General features: G+C 42.9%; 2 non-coding genes across 2 annotated transcripts; both read left to right on the top strand.

Moving 5' to 3' along the window:
* Positions 1-1,568: 1,568 nt before the first annotated feature.
* On the top strand, positions 1,569-1,641 carry trnat-ugu (transfer RNA threonine (anticodon UGU)). The gene has a single exon. It is a non-coding gene; the product is annotated as a tRNA-Thr (tRNA).
* Positions 1,642-3,822: 2,181 nt separating this feature from the next.
* trnat-ugu (transfer RNA threonine (anticodon UGU)) lies at positions 3,823-3,895 on the top strand. Its single transcript has one exon. It is a non-coding gene; the product is annotated as a tRNA-Thr (tRNA).
* The last annotated feature ends 18,766 nt before the right edge of the window (positions 3,896-22,661 follow it).

Genomic DNA, 22,661 nt, shown 5'->3' with positions numbered 1-22,661 from the left:
ACGTCAACTGTCTTTATACAAGGTTTCAGGCTTGTTTGTTGAAATACGAACAAGTAATAGTAGTTTTTCCCAAGGGAGCTCAACAGGAAAAGTAGGCTTTTGGCGCCCATAAATGAGGGTGCGCTCTTCGTTATTTTCCTTTCCTATTGAACACCGTTCTTTCTGTCTGGAGTATTATCCTTTATTTACATATTAGGGTACCTGAGGATTGAATAGAACATTGTTTGACTTGTATGAACAAAGTTTACTGGTAGCTTTTTGGATTCCTTTGTATGCATGTTGAAGGAGTGTATTACCTAAACCAATGGCGCCAACTAAACTAACTTTTTTGGATATAAAGAAGGACTTTATCAAACAAAACAAACATTCATTGTGTAGCTGGGATTCTTGGGATTGCAAACAGAGGAAGCTCTTCAAAGGTAAGTGATTAATTTCATCGCTATTTGTGATTCTGTGAAGCCTGTGCTGGTTGAAAAAAATATTTTGATGTGGTGCGCCGTCCTCAGATAATCACATGGTATGCTTCCGCCGTAAAGCCTTTTTGAAATCTGTCAACGCATTTGGATTAACAAGAAGTTAGGCTTTTAAATGATATGAGACATTTGTATCTTCATAAATGTTTAATATTATGACTTTGTCATTTGATTTTGGCTCTCTCCAATTTCACCGGATATTGTCGGAAGTGTGTATTACCCTCAAGAAGAGTGAAACAAGGTTGTCCACTGTCGACATATCTCTTTATTATGGCCATCGAAATGTTAGCTATTAAAATCAGATCCAACAATAAAATCAAGGGGATAGAAATCCGAGGCTTAAAAACAAAGGTGTCATTGTACGCTGAGGACTCATGCTTTCTTTTAAAACCACCATTTGGATCGCTGCACAGCCTCATAGACAATCTAGATCATTTCTATAACCTCTCTGGAATACAACTAAGCTATGATAAGTGTACCATTATAAAGTTGGATGGTTTTCAGAGATTGGTGGGAGGGGTTGAGGGTAGCTGAAGGGTGGGACTAAAATTAAAAAATAAAATATGACTAATGTAAAATATACTGTGTCCCTAATATGTTTATGGTATGTATAAGCTAGAAGTAGAAGTCTAAGTATTGATGTCCATTAATTTAATCCAATTAAGGGAGGGGTGGTAGGGTTAAGGGAAAATAATACAATGGAATGTTTGTAAAAAAAATGTATGGGGGATTGGAAATGATGCAGACAGTTATATTGAAAGGACACACAATCTATCTGCAGTATGAAAGCTGATCTACCCCTAAAAATAACTAAATAGATGGTCATGAAGGAGAGGAGACAAGGAAAGCAGGAGAGGAGACTATTAAAGGAGATTTCTGAAGAATGTTGACCACTAGACCAGACCTGCCTGTGGGTCACATAGACCTGGGAGAGTTTGTCATTAAATGTATAACACAGGATGCCAAGGAATCTGCATTTACTGTAGTAGCCAGACTGGGAAACCTGCATGTTTGGTTACTGAGGTGTGTCTCTTTATTTAACTCAATGACGGGTGTGTTCTTTATAGTGTTCCAATTATTGAAATATGTCTGTATGGCTCCATAGCTCAGTGGTTAGAGCACTGGTCTTGTAAACCAGGGGTCGTGATTTCAATTCTCACTGGGGCCTTGCTTTTGACTCAACCATCTGTGACATTCATCTGAAACTTTACACAGTGCTGCAATGGGTGGGAGTTACCGTTTGCCAATTCTCTCCTGGGCTGCCCATCATGATTTACAAAGTGCTGAAACGAGAGACAGGAGTAGCAGAGGTCGTGTCATCCAGTGATGCATGTTGAAAGAATAACAACATTCACTTGAACTTTTCCTTATATTAACTGTAACTCAGTAAAAACGTTTCAATTGTTGCGTGTTGCGTATATATTTTTGTTCAGTATAGTAAATAATGGCTACATCTGAGAAAGTATTAAAACTTCTTAAGGCTTGGGGGCAGTATTCTGAATTTCTGCCTGACTGACGTGTCCAAAGTAAACTGCCTGTTATTCAGGCCCAGAAGCTAGAAAATGCATATAATTGGTAGAATTTGATGGAAAACACTTTGAAGTTTCTAAACGGTTAAAATAATGTCTGTGAGTATAACAGAATTCATATGGCAGGCGAAAACCCAAGGAAAATCCATCCAGAAATAGTTTTATTTTTTGGAGCTAAGAGGCCTTTCCAATTCAAGTCTGTGGGTCTGTATATAAAAATTCCTCCCAGATTGCTGTACCTATGGATTCCACTAGATGTCAACTGTCTTCATACAGGGTTTCAGGCTTGTTTGTTGAAATACGAACAAGTAATAGTAGTTTTTCCCAAGGGAGCTCAACAGGAAAAGTAGGCTTTTGGCTCCCATAAATGAGGGTGCGCTCTTCGTTATTTTCCTTTCCTATTGAACACCGTTCTTTCTGTCTGGAGTATTATCCTTTATTTACATATTAGGGTACCTGAGGATTGAATAGAACATTGTTTGACTTGTATGAACAAAGTTTACCAGTAGCTTTTTGGATTCCTTTGTATGCATGTTGAAGGAGTGTATTACCTAAACCAATGGCGCCAACTAAACTAACTTTTTTGGATATAAAGAGGGACTTTATCAAACAAAACAAACATTCATTGTGTAGCTGGGATTCTTGGGATTGCAAACAGAGGAAGCTCTTCAAAGGTAAGTGAATAATTTCATCGCTATTTGCGATTCTGTGAAGCCTGTGCTGGTTGAAAAAATATTTTGATGTGGTGCGCTGTCCTCAGATAATCACATGGTATGCTTCCGCCGTAAAGCCTTTTTGAAATCTGGCAACGCATTTGGATTAACAAGTAGTTAAGCTTTTAAATGATATGAGACATTTGTATCTTCATAAATGTTTAATATTATGACTTTGTCAGTTGAATTTGGCGCTCTCCAATTTCACCGGATATTGTCGGATGAGGGTATTACCCTCAAGAGGAGTGAAACAAGGTTGTCCACTGTCGACATATCTCTTTATTATGGCCATCGAAATGTTAGCTTTTAAAATCAGATCCAACAATAAAATCAAGGGAATAGAAATCCGGGGCTTAAAAACAAAGGTGTCATTGTACGCTGAGGACTCATGCTTTCTTTTAAAACCACCATTTGGATCGCTGCACAGCCTCATAGACAATCTAGATAATTTCTCTAACCTCTCTGGAATACAACTGAACTATGATAAGTGTACCATTATAATGTTGGGTGGTTTTCAGAGATTGGTGGGAGGGGTTGAGGGTAGCTGAAGGGTGGGACTAAAATTAAAAATATAAAAATATGACTAATGTAAAATATACTGTGTCCCTAATATGTTTATAGTATGTATAAGCTAGAAGTAGAAGTCTAAGTATTGATGTCCATTAATTTAATCCAATTAAGGGAGGGGTGGTAGGGTTAAGGGAAAATAATACAATGGAATGTTTGTAAAAAAAATGTATGGGGGATTGGAAATGATGCAGACAGTTACATTGAAAGGACACAATCTATCTGCAGTATGAAAGCTGATCTAGCCCTAAAAATAACTAAATAGATGGTCATGAAGGAGAGGAGACAAGGAAAGCAGGAGAGGAGACTATTAAAGGAGATTTCTGAAGAATGTTGACCACTAGACCAGACCTGCCTGTGGGTCACATAGACCTGGGAGAGTTTGTCATTAAATGTATAACACAGGATGCCAAGGAATCTGCATTTACTGTAGTAGCCAGACTGGGAAACCTGCATGTTTGGTTACTGAGGTGTCTCTCTATTTAACTCAATGATGGGTGTGTTCTTTATAGTGTTCCAATTATTCAAATATGTCTGTATGGCTCCATAGCTCAGTGGTTAGAGCACTGGTCTTGTAAACCAGGGGTTGTGAGTTCAATTCTCACTAGGGCCTTAATTTTGACTCTACACTCTGTGACATTCATCTGAAACTTTACACAGTGCTCCACAGGGTGGGAATTACCATTTCGCTCGTTCTTTACAGCAGAAACATCTAAATGGGACAACAAACTAACAATGTATCCTGCAAAAATAATTATCTGCTGTATTTCTACTGTAAGAGACATTGCCAAAAAGGATACAATTCTACGTTTGCCAATTCTGTCCTGGGCTGCCCAACTTTATGACAATAAATATGCACAATCGTTTGTCTCTACATTAACTAGCATATATCTTTCAATTGTACATTTTTAGCCTGACTCGTTTTGATGTTATAATTACTTACATTTGCTTCCACCCTCATGTTTTGTCAGCCATTTTTGCTGAAGAAAGTCACCAGAGACAGGTGGCTCGCGTCAAATTCGTCATTGGAACCACTCGATATGATTGGTCATATAAAAACCTTGGGACCCAAATGCATAATGAGTGCTCAAACTACCCCGTGTGGTGGTCTGAAGCAATAAAGCCATGATGCTGGGTACCTCTAAGTCCCGTGGTGTAAGCTCGCAACTTTTAAAGGAGGAACTATGGGGAGTGATAAGGGACATATAAGCCTAGGCAAACATACCACCTGACATGACTCCTGCGTTACGTGTCTGACTTACATGACATGATACCAACGCCTGACTAACGTCTGCGTGACGCCTGCATTGCGTGTTAATGAAAGTCACAATGTGCATAGTTTATATTGATTTTAATTTAATCCCAGCCATAAATGTTGGAAACGTACCATTTTGTGCAGACATTCCAACGTTGCCACATTGAACTTTAATGTATTTTACGGCTTGTGTATTTCCTGTTATCGCTAATGGCCTAAAGAAGATCATGCCCAATCTATAGATAATCCGTTTTTCCCTCAACACCTCATGGCATGGTATGTTATCTTATCTCGCTGTTTACAGATCTAAATGTTGTTTGCCAATCACAGACTGTGTTGTTACCAGTTCCACATCAGACAACCAATAAGAGTTGTGTCCATGGCGTTCAGAGGAGTTCATATATGTCACGTTCGTTGAATGGAGGAGACCAAGGCGCAGCGTGATGTGAATACATTCTTCTATTTATTAATGAAGAACACTTAAACAAACTTTGCAAAACAACAAAATGAACGTGAAGCTATATATAAATAAGTGCAGACACAGGCAACTAACCATAGACATACAAAACCCCTAGACAGGGTCAAAAACACATACATCACCAATGTCACACCCTGACCTAACCAAAATAATAAAGAAAACAAAAGGGTACTAAGGTCAGGGCGTGACAGTACCTCCCCCCACCCCCCTCAAAGGTGCGGACTCCGCACAGCTAAGCCTATATGGGAGGGTCTGGGTGGGCATAACTACGAGGTGGCAGGTTCCGGCTCGGGACGTGGACCCCGCTCCACTTCTGACTCGTCACACTTACTTAATGTCTCTGGAGCAGGATCCCTCACCGCTGACCACGGACTAGAGGACGCCACTGGACTGATGGTCGAGTCTGGAGTGAGTGGCGCCTCTGGATTGGAGGTAGGTCTGCGGCCCGTCGTAGGAGGTTCCGGTCTGTAGACTGTCGCCGGACGCTCTGGGCTGGTTACTGTTGCCAGACGCTCTGGACTGGGTACTGTTGCCAGACGCTCTGGACTGAGTACTGTCGCTGGAAGCTCTGGACTGGGTATTGTCACCGGACGCTCTGGACTGGGTACTGTCGCCGGACGCTCTGGACTGGGTACTGTCGCCGGACGCTCTGGACTGGCGAGGCGCACTGCAGGCCTGGTGCGTGGTGCCGGCACTGGTGGTACCGGGCTGGGGACACGCACCTCATGGCGAGTGCGAGGAGCAGGAACAGGGAGTACTGGACCCTGGAGACGCACTGGAGGCCTGGTGCATGGTACTGGCACTGGTAGTACCGGGCTGAGGACACGCACCTCAGGGCGAGAGCGGGGAGCAGGCACAGGACATACTGGGCTGTGGAGGCGTACTGGAGGTCTGGAGTGTCGAGCTGACACAACCCGTTCTGGCTGGATGTTTATACTTGCCCTGCAAATGCAGGGCACTGGCACAGGACACACAGGGCTGTGCAGACTCACAGTACGCAGAGCCGGCGCAGGATATCCTGGTCCATGGAGGTATACTGGAGACCAGGAGCGCTGAGCCGGCACCCTCCTTCCTGGCTGGATGCCCATTCTGGAATAGAGCGCACCGGGCTAGAAATGCGCACTGGAGACACCTTGCGTTCCACTGCATAACATGGTGCCAGACCAGTAACACGCTCCCCACAGTAAGCACGAGGAGTTGGCTTAGGTCTCCTACCTGACTCAGCCAATCTCCTCGTGTGCCCTCCCCAAAAAATCTTGGGGCTGCCTCTCGGGCTTCCGTGCTATCCGTGTACCCTTATATCGTCGCCGTTCCTCCATTCTCCTGTATCCCTCCTCGCACTGTTCCATAGAATCCCAAGCGGGCTCTGGTATTCTCCCTGGATCGATCGACCACCTCTCTATCTCCTCCCAGGTTGTTACCCACTCATCCTTCTCCCGGGTCCATTTTTCCACCAAGCGCTGTTCCTCCCATTCACGCTGCTTGGTCCTTGTTTGGTGGGTTATTCTGTCACGTTTGTTGAATGGAGGAGACCAAGGCGCAGCGTGATGTGAATACATTATTCTATTTATTAACGAAGAACACTTAAACAAACTTTACAAAACAACAAAACGAACATGAAGCTATATATAAACAAGTGCAGACACAGGCAACTAACCATAGACATACAAAACCCCTAGACAGGGTCAAAAACACATACATCACCAATGTCACACCCTGACCTAACTAAAATAATAAAGAAAACAAAGAGTTCACTAAGGTGAGGGCTTGACAATATGTGCTATTTATTTTTTGTTTTTTACAAGAGGTAGAAGTGATTTTCGAGTCTCTGCCCCAGATAGTTTCATTAGAGACAATTAAAATAATTACCAAGATCTACTTGATCCAATTGAAGAGTAAGAAGGCTATATTTAAGTTGTGATATCGATAGGAAATATTTAGGCATACTATGTTAAGGCAAATTTGGTTTGTTTAGAAATAATGTTGATTTTAGAGTGGTTTCTATCCAAATCTACCAATTATATGCATATCCTAGCTTCTGGGCCTGAGTAACAGGCAGTTAACTTTGGGCACACTTTTCATCCTGAGGTGAAAATAGTGCCCCTACCCTAGTGAGGTTTTGGCAAATTTGGTTTATTTGGAAATAGTTATTTTTTATTGATAACGTATGGTCGAAAGCAAGTAGGCAATATTATTTACTGAGGAGTTCATATGTTTTCCCAGAGGGTTCGTGCTATCCAGGTTCCTCGGGATGTCCCTAACTCTATCAAGTATAAATGTATTAAATGGTTTAGTTTAGTTTAGTTTAGGGTTAGTTTAGTGTTAGTTTAGTGTTAGTTTAGTGTTAGTTTAGGGTTAGGTTAGTGTTAGTTAGTGTTAGTTTAGGGTTAGTTTAGTGTTAGTTTAGTGTTAGTTTAGGGTTAGTTTAGTGTTAGTTTAGTGTTCGTTTAGGGTTCATGGTAAGGACGTTCCAAGGAATCCGGATAGTGTTAGTTTAGTGTTAGTGTAGGGTTAGTTTAGGGTTAGTTTAGGGTTCATGGTAAGGACGTTCCAAGGAATCTGGATAACAGTGACCATTCATAGAGAGAGAGAGACTGGCACGGTATTTGTGAGCTAGGCGGCAACACAGACATTCATTTGTTTGCTTGTTTTTTTACAAGTGGCAGAAGCGATTTTAGTGTCTGCCCCAGATAGTTTCCTTATTATGCCCCAGATAGTTTCCTTATTATGCCCCAGATAGTTTCCTTATTAGAGACGATTAAAGTAATTACCAAGATGACCTTGATCCAATTGAGGAGTAAGTAGGCTGTATTTAAGTGGTGATATTGTTAGGAAATATTTAGGTCTACTGTGTTAAGGCAAATGTGGTTTATTTAAAAACGTGTTGTTGATAACGTGTTGTCGAAAGCACGTAGGCTATATTAGTTACTGTGTCGATAGCGGAGTAGGCTAGTGTACAATAACGTAATTTGATGTGCTAGTATTATTTATTTAATGGAATAATTAAATAACTAATGTTCACTGAAGAAGGGAAACGAGGTACAACATGCTACTTCGATCGAAGACCTAAAATCAGGCCTGACAATCACGACGGTATCCTAATATAGTGTGGATACAGTAGTAGCCTATTCTACAACAATGTAACTTCATGTGCTCGTATTATTTATCTAATTGATCAATTAAAATGTAAATGTGGATGGGTACGCTATTTCATTCAGTGATTACGCTATTGTACAAGGTAGATTCAGGAGTAGTCTATAGTCTACAATAATAATGTAATTGAATGTGCTATATTATCATATATTTCATTGATGAATACAATTGTAAATGGGGATGGGTAACCTACTTCATTCAGTGAATACTAAATATATTGCAATCTCTCGGAGTATGTTAATGACGTCTTTCAGCTGTTGAACTATGGCAATGTCAAACTCATTTCTAAATCTCTTTCTTTTAGTCAAGATGTGATGAGCCAGAGCATCAATCAGCTTCACTGCAGGTGCTCAACCCACCACCCTCACTTGTTCTCCCTCCACAAGTAACCACATCCTCTTCTCCTGTTCAACTACTTTGCCACCACACTAAAAATGACTGTACATATATCCCTGTGCCCAACTCAGTGTAACATGATCCATCCAAGGCCTCAGTTGGATGCGTGTGTGTGTGTGTGTGTGTGTGTGTGTGTGTGTGTGTGTGTGTGTGTGTGTGTGTGTGTGTGTGTGTGTGTGTGTGTGTGTGTGTGTGTGTGTGTGTGTGTGTGTGTGTGTGTGTGTGTGTGGAGTTCTAAGTAAAGACTTGATAAGATGGCAAAGGAGATAGTGATGAGAGTGAGAGCATAGAGTATGAAAATGAAGACCCCTGGGATCTAAAATGAGTGTGGGGTGCCTCTTGTGTCTCCTTTTTGTCTGTTTGAGGATACTACAGTCACCCCTGGTGGAGGTTCTTGGAACACTGCAATTTAAGTCTGAGCAGAGGTTGACGGAAACCTTCAAAGGTGGTGGTGCTATGTTGCATGTTATCTTGAATACCAGGCAGATGTTAGAGGACAGAATCAAATGGTGTGAACTTAACAAGCTAAACTTGATGAGTACACTTTTGGAGAAAGGGGTTCCAAGTAAAGGGTTCCGTTATAGGGACTGCGGAAAAATCCTTTTCATTTGCAGATAGCACCTTTTTATCTGAGTGTAGGCCTATATTGCAGTCGTGGTTTGTGGATATCTATGAAAAATAAAATTAATTGGTGGTGGTGAGATAATCAGAAATACTATGAAACATCCCCGCTTTTAGCACATATTTGCAAGCAGGTAAAGTAACCTATGTGTGCTGAGGCATGTGTGATCACTAAACATTGACAGGACCAACAAACAAAACAACATGCTTGGGACTCCTGAGTGGCGCAGTGGTCTAAGGCACTGTATCTCAGTGTAAGAGGCATCACTACTGACCCCTCGTTTCCAGGCTGTATCACAACCAGCTGTGATTGGGAGTCCCATAGGGCAGCGCACAATTGGCCTAGCGTCATCCGGGTTAGAGTTTGGCCTGGGTAGGTCGTCATTGAAAAATAAGAATTTGTTCTTAACTGACTTGCCTAGTTAAATTAAGGTTCAATAAAATATAAAAAAAACATGCGGACAAAAGATGTCTAACTTGCACATCATGACTCCCCTCCATTTGTTTTGTACAATGCTGCTACTCACTATTTATTATCTATGCATTGTCACTTCACCCCTACAAATTACCTCAACCTGTACCCCCCGCACACTGACTCAGTACCGGTTCCCCCTGTATATAGCTTCGTTATTATTATGTTATTGTGATACTTTTTATTATTTTTAATTTCATTTTTTACTTTATTTAATAAATATTCTCTTAAACACTTCTTGAACTGTTCTGTTTGTTAAGGGCTTGTAAGTAAGCATTTCACGGTAAGGTCTACACTTGTATTCTGCACATGTGACAAAGTTAGATTTGAACTAGCTAATTCTGGCTACCAATGTTCTAGTGTTCATTTATAGAGGCAAGCATATCAGAAATGTCAAGGTGGTACTCAAGCATATGCCATGTCTATGTGACACACATATGTATGGTCATATTTTTGTTTTTTTATTTTGTTTATTTTGCCTCCCAGGTATTTGTATTTAATGTATGTATATAATTTCTGCCGCTAGGGGAGCTGTGACGTCAATAAGTGAGTTGGGGAGATATTTAACATTTCTTCTTCATTATGGAAAATGACTAGTTCTGAAAACGAACGTTTTTCAGTCTCATCATTTTACCCTATTATTTCAAGTATGTAATGTGCAAAAATGCAATATGACTCAAAATATTGAGGTGACGTGGTTATTTACATAGTCCATGAGTTTGGTGATGTTTGAAGGTAATTTTAACTGAGTGAAAAATTGGTTGGTATTCCCCCATTGTAAGTAAATTAAAGCAGTTAGGCTAGGTTGCTAATGGTTTACATGAACGAGAAGGGATTAAAATGGCGTCCAAACTTTCTGTACTTTTTTTTCAACGTTATGGATACAATTTTATTTTCTATGAACAAAGGCTCAGTTTACTTTAGGTAAATATGTCATGACACAATAAAATGTGTTAGTGTTAATATTTGTACGAAAATGGCGTTTTAACAGTTCGCTAGCTTGATGCTAACCAAATTTAGCTTGGCTAAGCGCCATAGTAGTTAGCTCCAGCCTCGTTAGTTTTAGTCAATGTCAGTTAAATGTAATGGTTGTAGTATTGTTTCGCATAGACATCTAGTCATTTAGAGGGGAGGGGGGGTTCGAAATTGACGCTGAAAGGACAGTGAGTTATATATATAATGTGAATGTGTAGATGTATGGTGACTCCGGGCTGGGGACACGCACCTTATGGCGAGTGCGGGGAGGAATGAATGGACCAACGGGACTGCCATGGGCAAGTCCCTTGACGGGTACCAGGAATTATCTTTGCACACAACACAGCAGTGTCCATGCCTCCAGAGTATTCACTAAATCATCTGCTGTATGGAGGGGAGCCACAGCAGTTAACTGACGTAAACAATGCAATTGTATATAACATTATTGCATATACTGTGGTATACATTTGTTTATTTACTTAGTGTTTTTCTTTTGCTGTTTTTGTATATTGTACTTTGAGTTCACTAATACTCCACCTGATGTGGTGGAAGTAGTCAAACCAGATCAGAACGCCTTCGAAGATCCCCTTCAGGCATGGACTGAGAAGGATGTGGTTTTTGACCAGGTAAAAATTATTGTCCACTGTTCATTTATTTTCTGGCCTTCCAAGAGATATAATAATAGTGATAATATGAAATATAATTGCATTTATTTCTATCAATCAAGGTGAGACTGAACATGGACAGGGCGCATGAGAAGGAGAGCCACCTGAGAAGAATCAAGGGGACCAAGTGTTTCGACATCTGGGTGAATGACATGGAAGAAGGATGAAAGGAAGGCGAGACCCAGGAAAGCTTGCTGCTCTTGTAACCGATGTGAAATGGCTAGCTAGTTAGCGGTGGTGCACACTAATAGCGTTTCAATCAGTGACATCCCTCGCTCTTGAGACCTTGAAGTAATTGTTCCCCTTGGTCTGCAAAGGCCGTGGCTTGGTGGGTGTCAGTTGTTGATGTGTGCAGAGGGTCCCTGGTTTGAGCCCAGGTAGGGGCAAGGAGAGGGACGGTAGCTATACTGTTTACACTCTTTTGCTCCTAGCTGGGGTCAACATCCGTTAAGGTGAAATATAAAAATCTCAGATGAAAACTATTTGCATTTGCAGCCTCGTGGTGGGCGGAATTACCATGCTGTCAGCAGTACCAACACTGGCCCATGGCTTCTCCAAATAGTTAATCTCAAGGCTAACCACTGGGTCACATTAAGTAACTGCCACTTCCAGGTTGGTACTGTTAAGGTGTATGCCTCCAGTTGTCATGACACCACCCTGGAGTTTCTCTCACAACTCATCTCTCTATATTTTCCAGGGACCATCCTTTACCAGCCCCACTGACATAAAAAATTAGACAGGTATCCTTTATTTTCTGTCTGCCATTAACATTATTACATGTCTAATCAAACAATTAAATTAAATCATTCAATAACTGTATTTTTACATAGCTGATAATCATTTAACCTGCGTTTGCTTGTATATGTCTGTCTCCTACCCTGTTCCCTTTACTCTGCTTCTGTTCTCCAGGACCTAGGGGTTCTGGGGTCCTAACACCCAGATATGGATCCACCTGATGTCCTCCATTACCAACCACCCTACAACTTTTCATTACATCAGCCACTGTTAATGTCATGTTGTCATTATCTGCTAAGAAAGAGCAAGAACACTATCATACTGGGTACATAATGTGAGCTGCACAGATTAGCTAAAAACATTATCACTGCAAACACTCAGTACAAAGAGGGGAGCAGTTCCTGGACTTTGCAGTTTCCCTCTTCGTGTCCACTACCTGTTGAAAAACAAGTGACAGACAGAACCTCCCATCCACACAATACCCACCTCCTCTCTATTCCACACACCAGAATTCGGTATTTGAGTCTATGATTACCATGTGAGTGTACTAAAAATCTGAAAGTAAATTGACCAAAATTGTACCAAAAATATATAAATGGTTATGTATTTAAGTCTAAAATATTTCTAGATTGGTTTTCACAGCTGTTTCATAAGGTGTTCGTTATTGTAAATTCTAACGTATCCCTTGATGGTATTTGTATCATAAGACATACAATAGACATATACTCAACCACAAGGGTGTACTAATGAGCTATAATGTTTTTTAAATCATACATTTTTTTCACCTTTATTTAACTAGGTAGGCTAGTTGAGAACAGGTTCTCATTAACAACTGCGACCTGGCCAAGATAAAGCAAGCTGTTACGACTTCCGCCGAAGTCGGCTCCTCTCCTTGTTTGTTCGGCGATCGACGTCACCGGCTTTCTCGCCACCGCCGCTCCATTTTTCATATATCCATTTGTCTTGTCTTGTTCCATTGTATTTAACCCTCTGTTTTCCATCATGTTTTGGTGTGTAATTCTGTCATCAGGTGTATAGAGGCGAAGTCATGTGCAGGAGAGTAGAGTGATGTAAACAGGCGCACTTTTATTTTAGTTCCAAAAATGAGAGCACTACATAAATCAAACGCGCTCAAAACACAACATAACAAAAGTAAAGCGCGTAAAAAAACACCACAATAACATGACACAATTACACACAAAACATGATGGGAAACAGAGGGTTAAATACAAGTAGATTGATTGGGGAAATGAAAACCAGATGTGTATGGAAACAATACAAGACAAATGGATATATGAATAATGGAGCGGCGATGGCTAGAAAGCCGGTGATGCCGAACAAGGAGAGGAGCAGACTTCGGCGGAAGTCGTGGCAAGCAGTGTGACTCAGACAACAACACAGAGTTACACATGGAATAAACAAGTCAATGACACAGTAGGGAAAAAAAGGAGCGAATAATTACAATTTAGCAGATGAACACTGGAGTGATAAATGAGCAGATGATGATGTGCAAGTAGAGATACTGGTGTGCAAAAGAGCAGAAAAGTACATTTAAAAATGTATGGGGATGAAGTAGGTAGATTGGGTGGGCTATTTACAGATGGATTATGCACAGCTGCTCAGACAGCTGATGTTTAAAGTTGGTGAGGGAAATAGAAGTCTCCAACTTCAGCAATTTTTGCAATTCATTCCAGTCACTGGCAGCAGAGAGCTGGAATGAAAGGCGGCCAAATGAGGTGCTGGCTTTGCTGATGACCAGTGAGATATACAGTGGGGAGTGGGGAGAACAAGTATTTGATACACTGCCGATTTTGCAGGTTTTCCTACTTACAAAGCATGTAGAGGTCTGTCATTTTTATCATAGGTACACTTCAACTGTGAGAGACGAAATCTAAAATGAAAATCACATTGTATGATTTTTAAGTAATTCATTTGCAGTACTTGATACATCAGAAAAGCAGAACTTAATATTTGGTACAGAAACATTTGTTTGCAATTACAGAGATCATACATTTCCTGTAGTTCTTGACCAGGTTTGTACACACTGCAGCGGGGATTTTGGCCCACTCCTCCATAAAGACCTTCTCCGGATCCTTCAGGTTTCGAGGCTGTCGCTGGGCAATACGTACTTTCAGCTCCCTCCAAAGATTTTCTATTGGGTTCAGGTCTGGAGACTGGCTAGGCCACTCCAGGACCTTGAGATGCTTCTTACGGAGCCACTCCTTAGTTGCCCTGTCTGTGTGTTTTGGGTCGTTGTCATGCTGGAAGACCCAGCCACAACCCATCTTCAATGCTCTTACTGAGGGAAGGAGGTTGTTGGCCAAGATCTTGCGATACATGGCCCCATCCATCCTCCACTCAATACGGTGCAGTCGGCCTGTCCCCTTTGCAGAAAAGCATCCCCAAAGAATGATGTTTCCACCTCCATGCTTCAAGGTTGGGATGGTGTTCTTGGGGTTGTACTCATCCTTCTTCCTCCAAACACTGACAAACTTCAGACGGGCCTGGACATGCGCTGGCTTGAGCAGGGGGACCTTGCGTGCGCTGCAGGATTTTAATCCATGACGGCGTAGTGTGTTACTAATGGTTTTCTTTGAGACTGTGTCCCAGGTCTCTTCAGGTCATTGACCAGGTCTTGTCGTGTAGTTCTGTGCTGATCCCTCACCTTCCTCATGATCATTGATGCCCCACAAGGTGAGATCTTGCATGGAGCCCCAAACTGAGGGTGATTGACCGTCATCTTGATCTTCTTCCATTTTCTAATAATTGTGCCAACAGTTGTTGCCTTCTCACCAAGCTGCTTGCCTATTGTTCTGTAGCCCATCCCAGCCTTGTGCAGGTCTACAGTTTTATCCCTGATGTCCTTACACAGCTCTCTTTGTCTTGGCCATTGTGGAGAGGTTGGAGTCAGTGTGTGGACAGGTGTCTTATACAGGTAACGAGTTCAAACAGGTGCAGTTAATACAGGTAATGAGTGGAGAACAGGAGGGCTTCTTAATGAAAAACTAACAGGTCTGTGAGAGCCAGAATTCTTACTGGTTGGTAGGTGATCAAATACTTATGTCATGCAATAAAATACAAATTATTTACTTAAAAATCATACAATGTGATTTTCTGGATTTTCTTTAGATTCCGTCTCTCACAGTTGAAGTGTACCTATGTTACAGACCTCTACATGCTTTGTAAGTAGGAAAACCTGCAAAATCTGCAGTGTATCAAATACTTGTTCTCCCCACTGTACCTGCTGGAACATGTGCTACGGGTGGGTGTTGTTATCGTGACCAGTGAGCTGAGATAAGGTGGAGCATTACCTAGCATAGACTTATAGATGTTCTGGAGCCAGTGGGTCTGGCGACGAATATGTAGCGAGGGCCAGTCGAGGAGAGCATACAGGTTGCAGTGGTGGGTGGAATAAGGTGATTTGGTATGGCACTGTGATAGACTGCAACCAGTTTGCTGAGTAGAGTTTTGGAGGCTATTTTGTAAATGACATCGCCAAAGTTGAGGATCGGTAGGATAGTCAGTTTTACTAGGGTAAGTTTGGCGGCGTGAGTGAAGGAGGCTTTGTTGCAAAATAGAAAGTTGATTCTAGATTTGATTTTGGATTGGAGATGTTTAATATGAGTCTGGAAGGAGAGTTTACAGTTTAGCCAGACACCTAGGTATTTGTAGTTGTCCACAAATTATAGGTCAGAACCGTCCAGGTTGGTGATGCTAGTCGGGCGGGCAGGTGCGGGCAGCGAACGTTTGAAAAGCATGCATTTGGTTTCACTAGTGTTTAAGATCAGTTGGAGCCAACGGAAAGAGTGTTGTATGGCATTGAAGCTCGTTTGGAGATTAGTTAGCACAGTGTCCAAGGAAGGGCCAGAAGTATACAGAATGGTGTCGTCTGTATACCCCCATAGAGACTGCCAGAGGTCCGGACAACATGCCCTCCGATTTGACACACTGAACTCTGTCTGCAAAGTAGTTGGTGAACCAGGCGAGGCAGTCAAATTGAGGACTAAAATTATTTCAAAAAATCAAATCAAATTTATTTGTCACATACACATGGTTAGCAGATGTTAATGCGAGTGTAGCGAAATGCTTGTGCTTCTAGTTCCGACAATGCAGTAATAACCAACAAGTAATCTAACTAACAATTCCTAAACTACTGTCTTATACACAGTGTAAGGGGATAAAGAATATGTACATAAGGATATATGAATGAGTGATGGTACAGAGCAGCATAGGCAAGATACAGTAGATGGTATCGATTACAGTATATACATATGAGATGAGTATGTAAACAAAGTGGCATAGTTAAAGTGGCTAGTGATACATGTATTACATAAGGATGCAGTCGATGATATAGAGTACAGTATATACGTATGCATATGAGATGAATAATGTAGGGTAAGTAACATTATATAAGGTAGCATTGTTTAAAGTGGCTAGTGATATATTTACATCATTTCCCATTCAATTCCCATTATTAAAGTGGCTGGAGTTGAGTCAGTGTCAGTGTGTTGGCAGCAGCCACTCAATGTTAATGGTGGCTGTTTAACAGTCTGATGGCCTTGAGATAGAAGCTGTTTTTCAGTCTCTCGGTCCCAGCTTTGATGCACCTGTACTGACCTCGCCTTCTGGATGATAGCGGGGTGAACAGGCAGTGGCTCGGGTGGTTGATGTCCTTGATGATCTTTATGGCCTTCCTGTAACATCGGGTGGTGTAGGTGTCCTGGAGGGCAGGTAGTTTGCCCCCGGTGATGCGTTGTGCAGACCTCACTACCCTCTGGAGTGCCTTACGGTTGAGGGCGGAGCAGTTGCCGTACCAGGCGGTGATACAGCCCGCCAGGATGCTCTCGATTGTGCATCTGTAGAAGTTTGTGAGTGCTTTTGGTGACAAGCCGAATTTCTTCAGCCTCCTGAGGTTGAAGAGGCGCTGCTGCGCCTTCTTCACGATGCTGTCTGTGTGAGTGGACCAATTCAGTTTGTCTGTGATGTGTATGCCGAGGAACTTAAAACTTGCTACTCTCTCCACTACTGTTCCATCGATGTGGATAGGGGGGTGTTCCCTCTGCTGTTTCATGAAGTCCACAATCATCTCCTTAGTTTTGTTGACGTTGAGTGTGAGGTTATTTTCCTGACACCACACTCCGAGGGCCCTCACCTCCTCCCTGTAGGCCGTCTCGTCGTTGTTGGTAATCAAGCCTACCACTGTTGTGTCGTCCGCAAACTTGATGATTGAGTTGGAGGCGTGCGTGGCCACGCAGTCGTGGGTGAACAGGGAGTACAGGAGAGGGCTCAGAACGCACCCTTGTGGGGCCCCAGTGTTGAGGATCAGCGGGGAGGAGATGTTGTTACCTACCCTCACCACCTGGGGGCGGCCCGTCAGGAAGTACAGTACCCAGTTGCACAAGGCGGGGTCGAGACCCAGGGTCTCGAGCTTGATGACGAGCTTGGAGGGTACTATGGTGTTGAATGCCGAGCTGTAGTCGATGAACAGCATTCTCACATAGGTATTCCTCTTGTCCAGATGGGTTAGGGCAGTGTGCAGTGTGGTTGAGATTGCATCGTCTGTGGACCTATTTGAGCGGTAAGCAAATTGGAGTGGGTCTAGGGTGTCAGGTAGGGTGGAGGTGATATGGTCCTTGACTAGTCTCTCAAAGCACTTCATGATGACGGAAGTGAGTGCTACGGGGCGGTAGTCGTTTAGCTCAGTTACCTTAGCTTTCTTGGGAACAGGAACAATGGTGGCCCTCTTGAAGCATGTGGGAACAGCAGACTGATATAGGGATTGATTGAATATGTCCGTAAACACACCAGCCAGCTGGTCTGCGCATGCTCTGAGGGCACGGCTGGGGATGCCGTCTGGGCCTGCAGCCTTGCGAGGGTTAACACGTTTAAATGTTTTACTCACCTCGGCTGCAGTGAAGGAGAGACCGCATTTTTCTGTTGCAGGCAGTGACAGTGACACTGTATTGTCCTCAAAGCGGACAAAAAAGTTATTTAGTCTGCCTGGGAGCAAGACATCCTGGTCCGTGACTGGGCTGGATTTCTTCCTGTAGTCCGTGATTGACTGTAGACCCTGCCACATGCCTCTTGTGTCTGAGCCGTTGAATTGGGATTCTACTTTGTCTCTGTACTGACGCTTAGCTTGTTTGATAGCCTTACGGAGGGAATAGCTGCATTGTTTGTATTCAGTCATGTTACCAGACACCTTGCCCTGGTTGAAAGCAGTGGTTCGCGCTTTCAGTTTCACGCGAATGCTGCCATCAATCCAAGGTTTCTGGTTAGGGAATGTTTTAATCGTTGCTATGGGAACGACATCTTCAACGCACATTCTAATGAACTCGCACACCGAATCAGCGTATTCGTCAATGTTGTTATTTAACGCAATACGAAACATGTCCCAGTCCACGTGATGGAAGCAGTCTTGGAGTGTGGAGTCAGCTTGGTCGGACCAGCGTTGGACAGGCCTCAGCGTGGGAGCTTCTTTTTTTAGCTTTTGTCTGTAGGCAGGTATCAGCAAAATGGAGTCGTGGTCAGCTTTTCCGAAAGGTGGGCGGGGCAGGGCCTTATATGCGTCGCGGAAGTTAGAGTAACAGTGATCCAAGGTTTTTCCGCCCCTGGTTGCGCAATCGATATGCTGATAAAATTTAGGGAGTCTTGTTTTCAGATTAGCCTTGTTAAAATCCCCAACAACGATGAATGCAGCCTCCGGATAAATGGTTTCCAGTTTGCAAAGAGTTAAATAAAGTTCGTTCAGAGCCATCGATGTGTCTGCTTGGGGGGGATATATACGGCTGTGATTATAATCGAAGAGAATTCTCTTGGTAGGTAATGCGGTCTACATTTGATTGTGAGGAATTCTAAATCAGGTGAACAGAAGGATTTGAGTTCCTGTATGTTTCTTTCATCGCACCATGCCTCGTTAGCCATAAGGCATACACCCCCACCCCTCTTCTTACCAGAAAGGTGTTTGTTTCTGTCGGCGCGATGTGTGGAGAAACCCGCTGGCTGCACCGCATCCGAGAGCGTCTCTCCAGTGAGCCATGTTTCCGTGAAGCACAGAACGTTACAGTCTCTGATGTCCCTCTGGAATGCTACCCTTGCTCGGATTTCATCAACCTTGTTGTCAAGAGACTGGACATTGGCAAGAAGAATGCTAGGAAGTGGGGCACGATGTGCCCGTCTCCGTAGCCTGACCAGAAGACCACCAAGTTTCCCTCTTTTTCGGAGTCGTTTTTTGGGTCGCTGCATGCGATCCATTCCGTTGTCTTGTTTGTAAGGCAGAACACAGGATCCGCGTCGCGAAAAACATATTCTTGGTCGTGCTGATGGTGAGTTGACGCTGATCTTATATACAGTAGATAAGGGAATGCCTGTTTAAAATGAAAACATGACAGCCAGACAAGCCAGTGTATGAATGTATTTCCATATGAATGGAGTGGAAATTAGCTCACTTTGTGATCTGTAAGGTAAGTAACATTAATGTGTGTGTGGGTCATGGAAATGATATTGTGTTTATTATGTTTACACTGATGCCTGTTTATTCATAAAAAGCAGAAGATGGTAAATAACATTAATCGCAATGGTTAGCCTATGGAAATGATTAGGAATACATTTAGCCTAATTGGTAATAAATATGACGTGGGGGAAAATCGGGATCCTATTCAGGCTTTTGTTTGTCAATTCCAGATTAAATATAGGTCTTCACGTGTATCAAATCTATAGGCAATTGTAGGCTAAATCAATGACAGACAGCTTAAATGTTCAGGCTTCATCATGATCTGTGATCAAAACAGGCTGGGGTGTTTTCGGTTCCGTTTATTCTAAGAATATGAGTAAGAACGCAATTGCACTGAAATGAATAGCCTGATTCAATGGGATTCTCCTGAATAATATATGTAATTATTTGTTAAACTGTTTGGTCGATGCATAGGCCCACACCGATTCTAACTTTTTGGTATTTTGCGTTAGGCATAGCTCTAAATTGCAAAGCATTTAATAAACCAACCACATTTTCCTGTGATGTTTAGGCTGCGCAAGACCTTCGATAGGCTAGTAGACTATGCTGAAATAATTGTGGAGTTAATCATTGTTATAGCCTAGTTCGCTTTATATAATATGGACCGTTGTTTTTCCTAAACCTAAGCAAACAAGTGGTAGCATATGCTTTTTGCACGCCTCTATAACAAGGCCAATATCCTCACATACCCTCTGTCATGACGTTGCCCTTCTTGGGTACAGCAAGCCCCATCCCCCTCTCCCTGCCTCCTTCAAGTAGGCTGCTATGGTCAGAGAGGTTGTAAATACCCAGGGAAGACCCTGCCTCATGGCCACACAGTATAGAGACAGAGTAAAGTGTCATAGAAAACAAAGGAATTTCTTCCACCTCACAGAACTTGAGGTCCGAACAACATTTATGTTCCGGAGAAGGTATAAAAGATCGGTGAAGAATCCAGCTACGAACTGGTCTGTTTGTTACAACTTGGTAAAACTCATGGGATACGGTGCGGCCACATTACCATAACGCTGTTTATATAATAGCCTCAGATATGAGGTTTACATCTAATTGTTGTATAAGATGAATGAGTGAGGATGATACTGTTTGTAAAATTGTGTAATGTGATTTTGGACTGTTTAATGTTGGAAACTCCAATTACCTTATTAGTTTAACTAAATCAGAGGACCGCCCATGAGCCCAGTTAGGGTCAGGCATCCTGGGACAGGCCCTTTTCTGCAACTCCTGAATAAAACCCCAACTTTGAGAAATTCTCAACAGACCATGTTTTTCTCCATTACGAGAGGACAAAGGTTGCAGACGATTTCTGAATCTTTTAACCATACCACGTGGTTAAACTCTTAGACTATCGATACTGACAGAATAAGAACAAGTCTTTGATATGAATTACTAGTCTGCAGCAAGGAATTTGGTATCATTGAACGCGAAGGACAACAGCCAAAACATCCATTCTATAACGAAATTAATGAATGTCACTCTGAACAATCTATCCTAACCACGGCAGAGAGAGAGAGAGAGAGGACGGAAACTCTCCAACAGAAACTAACTTTTCAGCAGCGATCAAGACGACACACTGAGCGTAAATATATACACTACTCAAAAAAATAAAGGGAACACTTAAACAACACAATGTAACTCCAAGTTAATCACACTTCTGTGAAATCAAACTGTCCACTTAGGAAGCAACACTGATTGACAATAAATTTCACATGCTGTTGTGCAAATGGAATAGACAACAGGTGGAAATTATTGGCAATTAGCAAGACACCCCCAATAAAGGAGTGGTTCTGCAGGTGGGGACCACAGACCACTTCTCAGTTCCTATGCTTCCTGGATGATGTTTTGGTCACTTTTGAATGCTGGCGGTGCTTTCACTCTAGTGGTAGCATGAGACGGAGTCTACAACCCACACAAGTGGCTCAGGTAGTGCACCTCATCCAGGATGGCACATCAATGCGAGCTGTGGCAAGAAGGTTTGCTGTGTCTGTCAGTATAGTGTTCAGAGCATGGAGGCGCTACCAGGAGACAGGCCAGTACATCAAGAGATGTGGAAGAGGCCGTAGGAGGGCAACAACCCAGCAGCAGGACCGCTACATCCGCCTCTGTGCAAGGAGGAGCACTGCCAGAGCCCTGCAAAATGACCTCCAGCAGGCCACAAATGTGCATGTGTCTGCTCAAGCGGTCAGAAACAGACTCCATGAGGGCCCAACGTCCACAGGTGGGGGTTGTGCTTACAGCCCAACACCGTGCAGGACGTTTGGCATTTGCCAGAGAACACCAAGATTGGCAAATTCGCCACTGGCGCCCTGTGCTCTTCACAGATGAAAGCAGGTTCACACTGAGCACGTGACAGACGTGACAGAGTCTGGAGACGCTGCCTGCAATATTCTCCAGCATGACCGGTTTGGCGGTGGGTCAGTCATGGTGTGGGGTGGTATTTCTTTGGGGGGCCTCCATGTGCTCGCCAGAGGTAGCCTGACTGCCATTAGGTACTGAGATGAGATCCTCAGACTCCTTGTGAGACCATATGCTGGTGGGGTTCACCCTGGGTTCCTCCTAATGCAAGACAATGCTAGACCTCATGTGGCTGGAGTGTGTCAGCAGTTCCTGCAAGAGGAAGGCTTTGATGCTATGGACTGGCCCACCCGTTCCCCAGACCTGAATCCAATTGAGCACATCTGGGACTTCATGTCATGCTCCATCCACCAACGCCACGTTGCACCACAGACTGTCCAGGAGTTGGCGGATGCTTTAGTCCAGGTCTGGGAGGAGATCCCTCAGGAGACCATCCACCACCTCATCAGGAGCATGCCCAGGCGTTGTAGGGAGGTCATACAGGCATGTGGAGGCCACACACACTACTGAGCCTCATTTTGACTTGTTTTAAGGACATTACATCAAAGTTGGATCAGCCTGTAGGGTGGTTTTCCACTTTAACTTTGAGTGTGACTCCAAATCCAGACCTCCATGGGTTGATACATTTGATTTCCATTGATAATTTTTGTGTGATTTTGTTGTCAGCACATTCAACTATGTAAAGAAAAAAGTATTTAATAAGAATATTTAATTCATTCAGATCTAGGATGTATTATTTTAGTGTTCCCTTTTTTTGAGCAGTG

This window comes from Oncorhynchus masou, chromosome 30, assembly GCF_036934945.1.
Source record: "Oncorhynchus masou masou isolate Uvic2021 chromosome 30, UVic_Omas_1.1, whole genome shotgun sequence".
In the NCBI taxonomy this organism is placed as follows: domain Eukaryota; kingdom Metazoa; phylum Chordata; class Actinopteri; order Salmoniformes; family Salmonidae; genus Oncorhynchus; species Oncorhynchus masou.
This window is presented reverse-complemented; position numbering and strand designations above follow the sequence as displayed.